At 32.7% G+C, this 15,285-nt stretch overlaps 1 pseudogene across 1 annotated transcript; it reads right to left on the bottom strand.

The window, feature by feature from the left end:
- Window positions 1-9,785: 9,785 nt before the first annotated feature.
- Window positions 9,786-10,606, bottom strand: LOC116537218 (annotated as a pseudogene). The gene has a single exon (XR_004263024.1). The product of XR_004263024.1 is annotated as a serine incorporator 3 pseudogene (transcript).
- Window positions 10,607-15,285: the final 4,679 nt, after the last annotated feature.

Raw genomic sequence — 15,285 nt, 5'->3', positions numbered from 1 at the left:
TTGTACACTGTTGGTGGAAATGTAAATTAGTACAGCCATTGTGGAAAACAGTAAACAGTATAGAGTTTGCTCATTAAACAAAAAATAGAATTACCATATGATTCAGCAATCCCCCCTCTGGATATTTACCTCCCAAATTTAAATCAGTTTGTCAAAGAGTAATCTGCACTCCCGTGTTCACTACACCGTATCCATAAGCACACACACATAAATATATACTGAAAATCACAGCAACCAAGTTATGGAATCAACTGAAGTGTCCATCAATGGTTAAAGAAAAGAAGGTAAAGATGTACAATGAGATATTATTTAGCCCTAGAAAAGAAAGAAATGTTGTCTTTTGTGACAACCTTGATGGAATCGGAGAATATTGTGCTAAATGAAATAAGACAGACACAGAAAGACAAATAATGCATGTTCTCACTGATATGTGGAATCTGAAGCATCAAACTAAAAGGAGAGAGTAGAATGGTGATAACCAGAGCCAGGGGTATGGAAATGACATGTATAAGTGTGTAAGCTCTCAATTAAACAGAGGGAATAAATTTTATTATTATTTTTCACTCCAAGATCTATTATACAGTATGATGAGTATAGTAAATAATGATGTATTGTACATTTAAAAATATCTAAGAGAATAAATTTTAAATGTTTTTACCATGAAATATATGTATTTAAAAGAGATGGATTTTTAATTATCTTGATGTAATTATTCCATATTTTATTCATAAATCATAATTTTTACTCCAGAAAAAAATACAACTATATTTCATCAATTTATAATTAAAAAATTTAAAAATACACAAGAATAAATAATCCCTCAAAAAGAAAATGTACAGTAACTGAAATTCTAAATACATTAGAGTGGCTCAACAATAGATAAGAACTAGTAAAAGTAAAAATTAGCAAACTTGAAGATAGATCAATAAAGGTTACGTGAGTTGAAGAATAAAGAGAAAAAATGATGAAGAAAATAAAGACAGCCTCGGAGAAATATGGGAAATATGGACAACATTAAGCACACCAACATATACATAATATGAATATAAAAGGACTAGAAAGAAAAAAAAGTTATTCAAAGAAATGCTAGCTGAAAACTTCCGTGGTTTATTGAAAAACAACAAATTTAGATATTAATAAATCACAAAAATCACACAAATAAATAATATGAACAACCTTAGGTATTTCAACAAACTCCAAGTGGGATAAGCACATAGAGCCCCACAGACACACCATAGTAAAATACTCAAAGTCTTAGAGAAAAGCAATCTAAAACCACAAGAGAAAATGTTTCTTAAAAGAGATCCCCAATAAAACTAATGGCTGTCTTCTCAACAAAAACAGTGGATGGCCAAAGAGATGAGATAACCTATTCAAAATTCTCAAAGAAAGAAGTATCTATCAAGAATCCTATATCAAACCAAGCTATTGTTCAAAAACATTGGTAGCTAAAGGTGTTCTTAAATAAAACTGAGAGAATACATTGCTAGTAGACATACCTCACAACAAAAAGTAGTAAAAGAGGTCCTTCAGGTTGAAAGCAAGTAACTACAAATGGTCACTTGAATTTATATGAATAAACAAAGCATTCATAAAGATCATTACATAACTCTAATATATACTATTATATAAATATAACTATAATATACACTATCAATAAAGATCCTTTTATTAACTAACAATAGGCAATTGAATAGACTCATATGTTTATAATGCATCTTTAGGCTCAGAACACATTCAAATGTAATATTATATGTAATATGTTTGTGAATAATAGCACAAAGAAGGTGGCTAGAGCAAAGCCATAGAGGGCTAACATAATAATGACAAATGATAATATAATAATTATAAAAATGCATTGTTTGGTTTGTAAAATTAATAGATGTAATAAGTAGTACCCCAAAAGGAAAATAAAAAGAAATGGAGCTACATAGAAACAATGCTTCTATATGTTTCTGAAATTAGCATGAATCTGAAGCTAATTTTGATAAGCGTGTGGTAAACCCTAGAGAACTCTCTAACAAAATAACTTAAAAATCCTATGAAAAATTTACTAATAAAACAAAATGTTATGTTATAAAACATTTACTCAATGAAAAAGGAAGCGGTAAATGAAGAAAAGAAGAAAAACGGACATAGACATATGGAAAACAAAAAAGAAAAATGAGAGATGCAAATTCAACTATATCAATGGTAGCATTAAATGTGAATAAACAAGCAGAAAAAACAACCACAGATAATGTAGATTAAACAACCACGGAATATGTAGATTAGCTATACTAACATCAGATAAAGTAAACTTGAACAAAAAAGGTGTTTACTTGGGATAAAGAGAAATATTTTATAGCAAAAGTGTAATTCATTAGGAAAATAAAATAACTATAAATACATATGCAGTCAATAACATAACACCAAAATATATGCAGCAAAGACAGAAATGAAGGAAGAAACAGACAGTTTAACAATATTAGGTTGACACATCAATATTCCACTTTCAATGATAAAGAAACAACTAGACAGGAGATTAACAACAAAATAGACTTAAGCAACACTATAAACTATCTAGATCTAATAGACACCAAAAGAACACTCCATCATAAATGAACAACAGAATATAAATTTTTCCCCAACACACACAGAATGTTCTTTATAATAGATCATACGCTAGGACATAAAACAAATCTTAATAAATTTAAAGAATTGAAATAGCTCAAACAAGTGCTTCAACTACAACAGCATAAAGTTAGAAATCAATAGAAAGACAAATTTGAGAAGTTCACAAATATGTGGGAATTAAAAAGCACTCCTGGATAAACAACAGATCAAAAAACAAAATCAAGGCTGCGCATGGTGGCTCACACCTGTAATCCCAGCACTTTGGGAGGGCAAAGTGGGTGGATCATGAGGTCAGGCATTCAAGACCAGCCTGGCCAATATACTGAAACCCCACCTCTACTAAAAATACAGAAAACTAGCTGGGCGTGGTGGTAGGCACCTGTAATCCCAGCTACTCAGGAGGCCCAGGCAGGAAAATTGCTTGAACCAGGGAGGTGGAGGTTGATGTTAGCAGAGATCATGGCCTAGGTGACAGTGCAAGACTACATCTCGAAAACAAAAGAAAACAAAAAATCAAAAGGAATATAAAAAAAAAATTGAAAAGAGCAAAAAGATGTGACATCAAAATTTATGGGATATTGCTAAAGCAGTGCTGAGGATTAAGTGTATAGCTGCAATAGCCTTAAAAGATTAACTAGAGTTAAAAAAATCTCAAATTAATAAGCTAACTTTCCACCTTAGGCAGTAGTAAAAGATGGCAGACTAAACCTTAAGCAGAAAGAATGAAGAAAATGAATAAACATTAGTATGGATATTAATGAACTGGAGAATAGATAAAATATATAAAACCAAAAGGTGGTTTTTAGAAAAGGTTGAGCAAATTTACAAGCCTTTACCTATGTGATCAAGGAAAACAAGATAGATGATGCAAATTAATCCAATCAAAAATGAAAGAGGAGACAGTATTACAGATTTTTTAGAAATAAAAAGGATTATAAATGCTATGAACAACTGTACACCAACACATTAGATAACTTAGATGAAATAAATTTTTAAAAGACACACTCTACCCAAATTGATTCAAGTAGACAATCTGAATAGATCTATTACAAAATAAGAAATTGAATCAGTGATCCAATGAGTATCTATGGATAAAATTTCAAACACAAAAGCCTTCATTGCTTAATTTTGCCAAAAATTCAAAAAGAATTTAATACTAATTCTTTACCAACTCTTCCAGAAGTATTGAAAAAGATACTTCTCACCTCATTCTATAAGGCCAATATTAATCTCATACCAAAACCAGACAAAGTCATCATATGCATCATATAAGAAAAGCAAACTATAGGCCAATGCAAAAAATTCTTAAACACAAAGCACTACCAAAACAAATCCAGTCACATATAAAAAGAACTCTATAACCTAGACAAGTAGGATTTAACCCAGGGATACAAGCTTGGTATAACATCTGAAAACCAATTAATGTAATACCTCTTATGAACAGACTAAAACCCAACATTGCATGATAATATCAATTGGCAAAGAAAAATAAAGGTACATAGCCAAAATAAAGGAAATCAGTATATTGAAGAGATAGCTGTACTGCTGTTTGTTGCAGCACTGTTTGCAATAGCAAAATTTGGACACAATCTAAGTAACCATAACAGAAGAATGAATAAAGAAAATATGGTACTTATACACAACGGAGTACTATTAAGCCATAAAAACAAATAAAACCCTGTCATTTGCAACATGGATGGAACCGAAGCTCACTATGCTAAGTAAAGTAAGCCAGGTACAGAAAGTCAAGCATCACATGTTCTCACTTATTTGTGGGATCTAAAGAGTCAAAATAACTGAACTCATGGAGACAGGAGTAGACATATAGTTACCAGAGGCTGGGAAGGGTAGTGTAGGCTGGAGGTTGGAGGGGTGGGGTGGTGGTAGTAGGAATAGTTAATGCTTTAAAAAAAGAACAGAAGAATTAATAAGACCTAGTGTTTGTTAGCACAACAGGGTGACTATACTCAATAATAATTTAATTGCACATTTTAAAATAACAGTATAACTGGATTGTTTGGAACACAAAGGTTAAATGCTTGAGTGATAATACCCTATGTTACATGACATGATAATTATGCATTGCATTCCTGTATGAAAACAACTCATGTATCTCTTAAAGAGATATAGTTACTATATGTCAACAAAAATTGAAATAAAAAAATTAGAATGACATATACAGAACACAAAATAATAAATTAGAGAACCCTTTTGCAATAACCACATATCTGTTGCATTTTCAACATATACAAATCAATCATTATAATATATCATATTAACAGAAGGAAGGACCAAAACCATATTATCATTTCAATTGATGCTGAAAAAGCGTTTGATTAAATTCAACACTGCTTTGTAAGAAAAATCCTCAAAAAACTGAGTATGGAAGGAACGTACCATAAAATATTAAATACTCAGCAATTATCTCAAGAAAATTTTTGTAAACTTATTATAACATCTTGAAAATATTTTAAATGATGTACAGATAGGCTTTAACAAATGAAAGGATAATCCCTGTTCTTGGATGGGATAATTCAATATTATTAAGAGATATCTTCCCCCTAAATTAATTAATAAATATTAAACAATACCATTCAAGATATCAAAATGATTTATGAAATTGGACAAGATGATGTCATAATTAATATAGAAAAAAATATAAGTATATCCAATAAAACCTTTAAAAATAAATAAGGACAGACAAATTTTGCAAGATATCAAAATATACTCTAAAGCCTCTGTAATTAAAAACCTATGAGACCAGGCACGATGGCTCTTGCCTGTAATCCCAGCACTTTGGGAGGCCAAGGCGGGTGGATCATGAGGTCAGGAGTTCAAGACCAGTCTGACCAACATGGTGAAACCCCATCTCTACTAAATATACAAAAATTAGAGGGGCATGGTGGCGTGTGCCTGTAATCCCATCTACTCAGGAGGCTGAAGCAAGAGAATTGCTTGAACCCTGGAGGCAGAGGCTGCAGCGTGCTGAGATCATGCCACTGCACTTCAGCCTAGGCAACAGAGAGAGACTCCATCTCAAAAAAAGAAAAACAAAAACAAAACACAAAACATGTGATACCTGCTAATGAATAAAAGATATATTATTGAAATAGAAGTACAATTTAAAAAAAGAAAGAAATAGAATAGAAAAAAAAAAAAGAGAAACACAACTATGTGCATATGAAATTTAGTATGTGAATAGAGTGGTATTTTAAATCCCTGTAGCAAAGAGAGACTATTTTAGTTAATAAAAATACAAGGACAAGAGTGTATACATTTGGAAATAAAAAGAAAACATTAGATTTATACCTTATAGCCTTGACAAAACAAATTTCAACTGAATCAATGATCTAAATGTAAAACATCCAATTCTACAAGTATTAGAAGTATACCTGTCTTAATTACTTTCTAAACTTAGTATAGAGAAAGGCTTTCTAAATGTCGCTCAAAATCTGAGGCTGTTTTTAAAAATAAAAGCTGCTGATTTAATATTCATTAGATTTCTAAATATTCATGGCAAAAATATTTCATGAACAAAGTCAAAGTAAAAGACAATTGACAAACTAGGATAAAATATTCTACTGACAAAGTACTAATATCCCCATTATATTAAAAAATACTTTTTAAATTAAGAAAAAGGGATTCGGCCGGACGCGGTGGCTCACGCCTGTACTCCCAGCACTTTGGGAGGCCGAGGCGGGTGGATCACGAGGTCAAGAGATCGAGACCATCCTGGTCAACATGGTGAAACCCCGTCTCTACTAAAACTACAAAACATTAGCTGGGCATGGTGGCGCGTGCCTGTAGTCCCAGCTACTCAGGAGGCTGAGGCAGGAGAATTGCTTGAACCCAGGAGGCGGAGGTTGCGGTGAGCCGAGATCGCGCCATTGCACTCCAGCCTGGGTAATAAGAGCGAAACTCCATCTTAAAAAAAAAGAAAAGAAAAGAAAAGAAAAAGGGATTCACATACCCAATAGAAAAAGAGAGAAAAATGATAAGAAAATTCTTCCAGAAAAGCATAAAAATGACTATTAAAGCATATGAAAATGTTTCCAACTCTTACAGTTAGATAAATGCAAATTAAAATATTGATATCATATCTCATGTCAGATTGACATTTAATAAATGTATGTCATTATATTCTGCTGCCAAAACTTTGAGCAAGCAAATTCTTTCATAGAATCCTGGTGGGAATTTAAACTTATACAATCCTTCTGGAAGGAAATTTGGAAAAAGCTAACAAAACTACAGAGATTACTTTATTCTGGTCCTCCAGTTCCACTTACAAGAACCTTCTCTGGGGCTAGACTTACAATAATATGAAGTATATATGCACAATGTTCATAGCAGCACTGATTTGTAATTGCAATGGGAGTAACCTTAATGTCCATAGATAAGATAGCAATTTAATAAAATATGATTAGTTTATACATTGAAGTATTATGCAGCTGTAAAAAAATGAGAGAACTCTTTGAACTAATATTAGGGGTAATATTAAAAACAGTATTTTAGTATTAAACTTATGCTAAGGATGGCTGCTGACTGGAAGCCATCCTTGGGTCCTAGAGACTAGTGGGTATCTCCGCATATCAGTTGAGAAAAGCTGAGAGCCTGAGTCATACATGCAAATAAAGTGTAAATGAAGTCTTCCAACAACTGGAATGAGTTTGCAAGTGCATTATTCTTCAGTCAAGCCTACAGATGAGATGTAGCCTGCACCTTGATTACAGCTTTATGTAACCAGCTAAGCAGAGGAGCCCGCTAAGCAGAGAAAACTCTCCTGATCTCTCACAACTGTGAGATATAATGGGTGTTAAGTCCCTATACTCATGGTCATTTGTTTCACAGCCATACAAAACCAATACAGTGATATAAAGAAAACGTTGCATCTTTACACAGGATGCAACTGTGTAAAACAAGTGATCAAAATTTATAACACCAGTTATGAGACGTGGAAATCGTGTATACTCTAGTGTGTTGTACTGGGAAGGAAACATCATCACTTTTGTTGTAATTTTGCCAACTGAATAACTTTAATGCAATTACAAGCAAATTTCAAATAAATAGAAATTGAGAAACAGTTTACAAAATAACTCTTCAAAATCATTAAGGTTCTGGAAGACAAAAGCAGACTGAGGAAGTGCCAGAGTCTGAAGATTGAAGGATACATGACAACTAAATGCAAAGTGGTATAACAAATTGGATACTAGAAAGGAAGAGTATTAGTAGGAAAATTAGCAAAATTTGAATAAAGTCTGTGATTACTAGCATTGTTTCAGTGTTGTGATAAGTTTAAGGTATTGATAAGTGTACTATAGCCATGTCAGATTTTAACATTAGGGTATAAAGAATACTGGGAATTGTTTTTAACATTTTTACATCTTTCATGTAAAATTTTATGAAAATAAAAACTTAAAGAAAAACAAGGGAGTGTATGTAATAACCTTAATAAAAACAAGAAAATAGAATTAGTAGATGCAAACAAGGAGAATTTAAAACAGGGATGACTGATATAGAACAAAAAGGGGGGCATTATAACCATAAAAAGAACGTGTTGATATAGACAAAGAATAGATACATAGCTTTATAAATTAAAATGATTGTTACATAGTTTAAAGCCATAATATTAGATAAAATTGATAATGAATTTAATTGAAGAGGAAGTTACAGAGCAGGAAGTATAAACTAAGGTGTCAAAATGGAAAGGGGATAATGATTCTGTGTTTCAATTATTGAGAAGAGAAGATTTGGAGAGTTCCCAAAACAAAGCAATGATAAATGTCTGAGGTAATTAATATACTTATGCTGATTTGATACATTTGATATATATTACACGGATTTGATCATTATACATCGTATGCATGTATCAAAATGTTTTATGTAACCAATAAATATGTACAATGATTATCTATGAATTAAAAATAAAAAGTTATAAAAATGAAGAGACATGAAGCACATAGAAGCATCAACATTTTTCTGAGTTTGAAGCAAAAAAAAAAAAAAAAAAAACCCACTAAAAAAAGCTTGATGACATTTAGAATTCCAAAGGTAAAGAGCAAATTCTAATATCTCCAAAAGAGAGAGAAAAAAAGTTACAATTTAGAAAGAAGTTAAAATCACATTGGCATTAGACCTATTATTAGATATATTTAGAAAATTAGAAAAAATTATAGAAGACACATTATATATAATATAGAAACATTCAATGTTCTAAAGTAAAATGATTTTGGATCTATCATAGTACACATTTAAGCAAGCACTGAAATAAAGATAATTTTAGGATATTTAAAAACTATTTTTGCATCCAGAAGTTCTCTGTGTTAGGTTTAATAAAAACAAGTTATTACAAAATAGAAAATGTGTTTGGAAATATAAATAGATGAGACATAAAATCAGTAGTGGGGAAAAAAACAACAGCATTGATTTTAGTTGGCTCAATAATTTTTGGCAAAGAACCTAGAAAGTAAGGGTAATTATTTCACCATGAAAGAGTGGGCATACATAAAGCAAACATTAGAATGTTAGAAATACATTAAAATACATCATTAATCATGATAACATCCAAATAAACAGATTTAGTTGAACACACAAAAGATTTACAAAGGCAATGATTAATATCCTCATAAGAATATGAAAATATATTAATTTTCTGTTGAGAAATGTGCAGGAGAAGGAAAATTAAAATGTGATAAAGCTTTTTGTTTTTTGTTTGGGTAGATGACATAGATCCTGACTGACTCTACATATTGAGAAACTATAAACACGAATCCATATGTGTTAAAGTTCAAATTACCAGGATAATAGAAATGCTTGTGATATATTATTACATATATTCATATTTTTACTACATATAAAATTTTGCAAAGTATAGTTGATCAACCCAGCAAAGGCAGGATGATATTATAATGTCAGATACTCATTCAGCCTCACCTATTGCCAGAGTAAGCATTTGCAGACATCATCTCTGACGACTTCTTGTTTGAGTAAGACGTTTTGGTGGTCTCTTATCCATCTTGATAGCAGCAAAGTCCATGGAGATCAATCAAACTTCAGGCTACCATGATTGCCAGAGATTCAAATCAGCTTAAGATAGCACCCAGCCAGGAGGAGCTTCACTTTCTTCTAAACCTGGGATTTTCTTCCAAGCATCAGTGTCTCCTATCTTACACTTTAAACCAAAATTATAAGAACCTACAGTCTTTATAAAGAACTCTCTTCACAGCACAGCTGTAGTTCACTTTAAACAAAAAAGTTTCCTTTGTGCTATATCCTTAGAAGTAAACATAATGTACAGACAAATGAGAAGTATAGATTCTGCATCAAGCATTTTTCAATCTCTCCTTCTGATATAAACCTGGCTACAGTCAAATTTGCAAAGCATTCACTTAATATTTTAGTTGAAACAAACTTAAAAGGTAAATGAGTTTTCAGTGAAGGAGACCTTTGTGAGTTGCAGTGGTGTCCTTGGCACTCAGAGGTTCGTTCAGCTAAAGTCCCGATTGGTGAGGACAAGTGGAGCCACAAGGGTCCAGACGTAAAGCAGGAGGCAGACCCAGCTGGTGCTGATCTTGACCCATACAGCTGGCCACTTGCTGGTCATGCTCTGAAACTTTGCATCAGGGCTGTACCAGCCAGTCAGGGTCATCATGATGTATGAGGAAGCCAAGCAGAGCATGAAGTGGAAGAAGAAGTAGCTATACTGCACTCCCTCTTTCTCATTGTCCACAGCCCGCCAAGGTTGTCCATCTTCTTCATCACTGGCACCATTGGTAATTGTATCACCAAGGATCACAGTGTCACTCCCTGACAGGGTCAGCTTGTCTACTTGGCTACTACTGGATGTGCGGATGCTAGAATACACAATGCAGCAAACAAAGACAAACAGTCCAACAACATTATCTGAATCCAGTAAAGACCTGCTCTTTGATGGTGGAATAGGGTTAGGGATCACTTGCTCTGAGGCAGAGCAAGTAAGGCATAGTGGATGCATAAACTTTATTACTTATGCATGCTAATTATTCCTGTTATGAGAGATTGAACCGTTTGGAAGCTGCTGCACTCTTTCTTACTTACAAACTCAGGACCACACTTCTGTGATCTCACTTGTGGTTTTTGTGTTTAGATATCAGTTTAATTATTTTACTTCAGAATTTTTGAAATAATCAAAAACTTACATAAAAGTTGTAATTCCAGTCAAAGAACATTTTCCCTGAACTATCTTAGCATATGATAATGACCTGATTCCCCATTATCCTCAAACACTTTATTGTATATTTTTTACAAACAAGAATATCCTCCTATAGCTATGAAAATAAAAAGCTTTTTTAAAAACAAGAATATTTTTCTACAGCTTTTTATAAAGTAAAAAGAATTGGTATCATAAATTAATATTAACCCTCTAATCTTTTTGACCCACTCAAGTTTTACTAATTGTTCATTAATTTATTTAAACTAATAATTTTGTTATGATTCATGAGTACTCATTTTACTTAATAATATGTCTCTTTAGTTCTCTTCAAACTGGAACAATTCCTCAGTCTCTCCTTGTTTTTCCATGCTTTAACACTTTTGGAAATCACAGGCCAGTCATTTTTTAAGAATGTTGCTCAATTTTGGTTGCTAATTATGGATTGCCTTATGATGAAACTCAAGTTATATATTGATGTTGTTTGGCTATGTCCCCACCCAAATCTCATCTTGAATTGTCGCACTCATAATTCCCACGTGTTGTGGGAGAGATGCAGTGAGAGATAATTGAATTATGGAAGAGGGTCCCTCCATACTGTTCTCATGGTAGTGAATCAGTCTTGCGAGATCTGACTGTTTTATAACCGCTTTCACTTGACTCTCATTCTCTCTTCCTTTCTAAAGGTGGCTCAAAATCTGAGGCAGTTTTTTTAAAATAAAAACTGCTGATTTTATATTCATTAAATTTCTAAAAATGCATGGCGAAAATATTTCATGAACAAAGTCAAACAAAGTAAAAGACAGTTGACAAACTGGAATAAAATATTCTACTGACAAAGGACTAATATCCCAATTATATTAAAAAATACTTTTTAAATTGAGAAAAAGGTATTCACATACCCAATAGAAAAAGAGAGAAAAATGATAAAAATTCTTCCAGAAAAGTATAAAAATGACTATTAAAACATATAAAAATGTTTCCAACTCTTACAGTTAGATAAATGCAAATTTAAATAGAGCAAAACATAGCCACTTCCCTCTAAAAGAGCAACCAAAAGCATAGTAGCTAAATAAGAAATGAATTAGTAGAAAACTTGACACCTTTGCTAAAGGACAGAAAATACACCTTAAAGTAATTGAGAGACAAGCTATATTTTGAATAATTACCAATAGCAGCAAAGATGTTATCCTCCAGAGCTTGCTATGGAATAGAGAGAAGAGCACAGGCCGGGCATGGTGGCTCACGCTTGTAATCCCAGCACTTTAGGAGGCCAACGTGGATGGATCACAAGGTCAGGAGATGGAGACCGTCCTGGCCAACATGGTGAAACCCCATCTCTACTAAAAATGCAAGAATTAGTTGGACATGGTGGCACATGCCTGTAATCCCAGCTATTGGAGAGGCTGAGGCAGGAGAATTGCTTGAACCATGGAGGTGGAGGTTGCAGTAAGCTGAGATTAAACCACTGCACTCTAGCCTGGTGACAGAGCTAGACTCTGTCTCAAAAAGGAAAAAAAAAAAAGAAAGAAAATAGAAGAAAAGGAAAGAAAAGAAAGAAGAGTATAGAGAAATGTATAATTCCATTTATGTGCAAAAGATAAGATTTGGTATATATGAGTACTGGCATAATTGCATAGAAAAAGCACTGTAGAGGCAAACGCCAGGCTCCTAAAAGTCCTTATTTTTGCCTTAGAGAATTTTTGAGAATAATATTTGTATGTGTACAGACAGGGAGGTGGAAAAAGTATTACTAGGTATTTTTATGAATTGATGGAAATATATTACTTAGAATAAAGGGTAGGTAAAATACACGAATATGCATTTATACATAGAAATATAAATGTCAGTTAAATTTATGAATGCATATGTTTAAACATATATGCTGTATTTTTAAATTAAAGATACATAGCATTTTTTGAAGAACAAATATGTCTATTTTTTTTGTGAGAAAAAGAAATAAATATATTCAGGTAGAACCCCAGGTATCAAGGAAAATGAAAAGAAGACACTGAGCAACTAGAGATGGAATCTTGAGAAAGAAAAGTAAAAGAATCTTACCAGACACAAATAAGACTGAAATTAGTTTTACCTTAGTCCTGATATCACTGGATATGTACAGATTCTTCATGAGCCTATACAACACACATAGGACTCTTTCCCAAATTAATCAGGATCTGAAATGAATCCAAAGAAGAAATATTTACTAATACTTTCTACAAATTTAACCTATTAATGACGTGTCTTGAAGATTTGAGGTCTACAAAAGATACAGTTTAAACTTTGCGTATCAGTAATCAGCAGTTTCTAAACTTCAAACTGATAGAAGAGAAAGGAAATATGAAGATCAGAAAACTCTTACTGAATCCTGCAAATCTATGAGAATTCTGTTTTCAAAAGGACAGCATTTGCGTGGAGGTGGTGTGCATGACAGGAGGTTGATGGAAGGACCACAGCAGATGTATAAAGAATTCTCAAAACTCAACAGTAAATGAATCAATCCAATTTTTAAAATGGTAAAAGACCTGAACAGACGTTTCACTGAGGAAGATACATAGATGGCAAGTAAGCATACGAAAATATGTTGAGGTCATTATAGATCAGGGAAAAACAAATTGAAGCCAGCATTAGATATCATAACATTCAGATCAGAATGACTTTAAAAAAGTGACAGCACAAAATGTGGTAAGGATGCAGAGAACTAGATCACTCAGATATTACTGCTAGCAAGAGAAAATGGTACACCTGTCCTGGAAAACAGTTTGGCAGTTTGTTGTAAAATTGAACAAATAATTGTCGTCCAATTTAGGGATTTAACTCTTGGGCATTTATCCCAGAAAAACTAAAATTTGTGTTTACATGTAGATCTAAACCTTTCATGGGGGGCTTTATTTCTAATAGCTAAAAACTAGAAAGAGTCCACAAGGCTTTCAACAGGGGAATAATTAAACAAACTGTGGTACACCCAAACCGGGTAAGATCTTCTCTTCAGCAATGCTTACAACACCTAATGCTGGCAAGAATGTGGAGCTACAGGAGCACTCATTCATTGCAGGTGGGAATGCCACATGGTACAGTCACTTTGGAAGATGGTTTGGCAGATTTTTACAAACTAAATCTACTCTTACTCTTTGTCATTTAGTCAAAACGGTTCAATGCTCTATGCATGTGGTATACTTCTCTTGTACTTATTTTAAAATGCCTTTTTATTACAGTTACATCAGATGAATTCTTTCAAAGATTTTGTGTTTTTCAAGACAGTGAGTATAAAAAAAACACTAATATATTCTGAGCTTTTAAATACTTAATAAGGAGGTGTAGTTGACCTTCAGGAATCATATTTTGTTAATTTATGTCCACACGAAAATTTGTACATAGATGTCTGTAACAGCTTTATTTATAATTGTCAAAACTTGAAGCAATGAAAACGTCCTTCAGTAATAAATGGACAAGTAAACCGTGGAACATCTAGACAAAGGGATACTATTACCTGACAATGAAAGGGCCATCAAGTGATAAAAAGATATAGATGAACATTAAATACTATAGTGAATTAAGCCAATCCAAAAAGTCTATAGAATTTCAGCTATATGACATTCTGGAAATGGCAAAACTATGGAAATAGTACAAGAATTAGTGAAGCCAGAGGTCGAGAGGAGAAAGGGATGGCGAAAGGGATCACAGGCGTTTTAAGAAAGTGAAAGTATTCAGTATGCTGAAGACAAGTCATTACACATTTGACTAAATCCATAAATGAAACACCAAGATGAACCCTAATGAAAACTATGGATTTGGAGTGACAACAATGCATCAGTGTAAGTTCATCAATTGTAATAACTACACCACTTTGATGCAAGATGTTGATAGTGGGGAGATTGGGCATATGTGGGAGCCAGGAATATATGTGACATCTCTGTACCTTCTGCTCAATTGTGCTGTGAACACAAACTACTGTAAAATAAATACATTTTAAAAAATCACCTTGGTGTTTACAATTAGATATTGACAACATTTCAATTTCAATGTAGTATTATCTACAAATGTGTTCTGGGAGGTCAGCAAGTTCTTTAGTTTGAAAAGCAAGACATTAAAATATGTCATAATTATTTTAAGTTGAAGGAAAACAAATATTTAATGAAAATCATTTGGTAAATATGTACAACTATTTGAAGAAAAAGTAATATTTCAATGCTCTATGCGTGTGGTATACTTCTCTGGTACTTACTTTAAAACATGTTTTTGTTACAGTTACATCAGATGAATTCTTTTAAAGATTTTGCATTTTTCAAGACAGTTTAAAAAGAACATTAGTATATTCTGAGATTTTAAATACTTAATAAGGAGGTGTAGTTGACCTTCAGGAATCATATTTTGTTAATTCCACAAAATAAGGGAAGTTTGATGTTTTGCCTGGTAGCAGCACTTTAACCGTTGAGAGTGTAGGGTCCAAAGAATGTAATTTCCAAAGTAGGTTAATAATTATT

The sequence above is a fragment of the Sapajus apella genome, unplaced genomic scaffold, assembly GCF_009761245.1.
Source record: "Sapajus apella isolate SASKATOON/1434 unplaced genomic scaffold, GSC_monkey_1.0 scaffold107, whole genome shotgun sequence".
NCBI classification, from domain to species: domain Eukaryota; kingdom Metazoa; phylum Chordata; class Mammalia; order Primates; family Cebidae; genus Sapajus; species Sapajus apella.
Note: the sequence above shows the minus strand (reverse complement) of the source record. Positions and strands in the feature narration are given on the sequence as shown.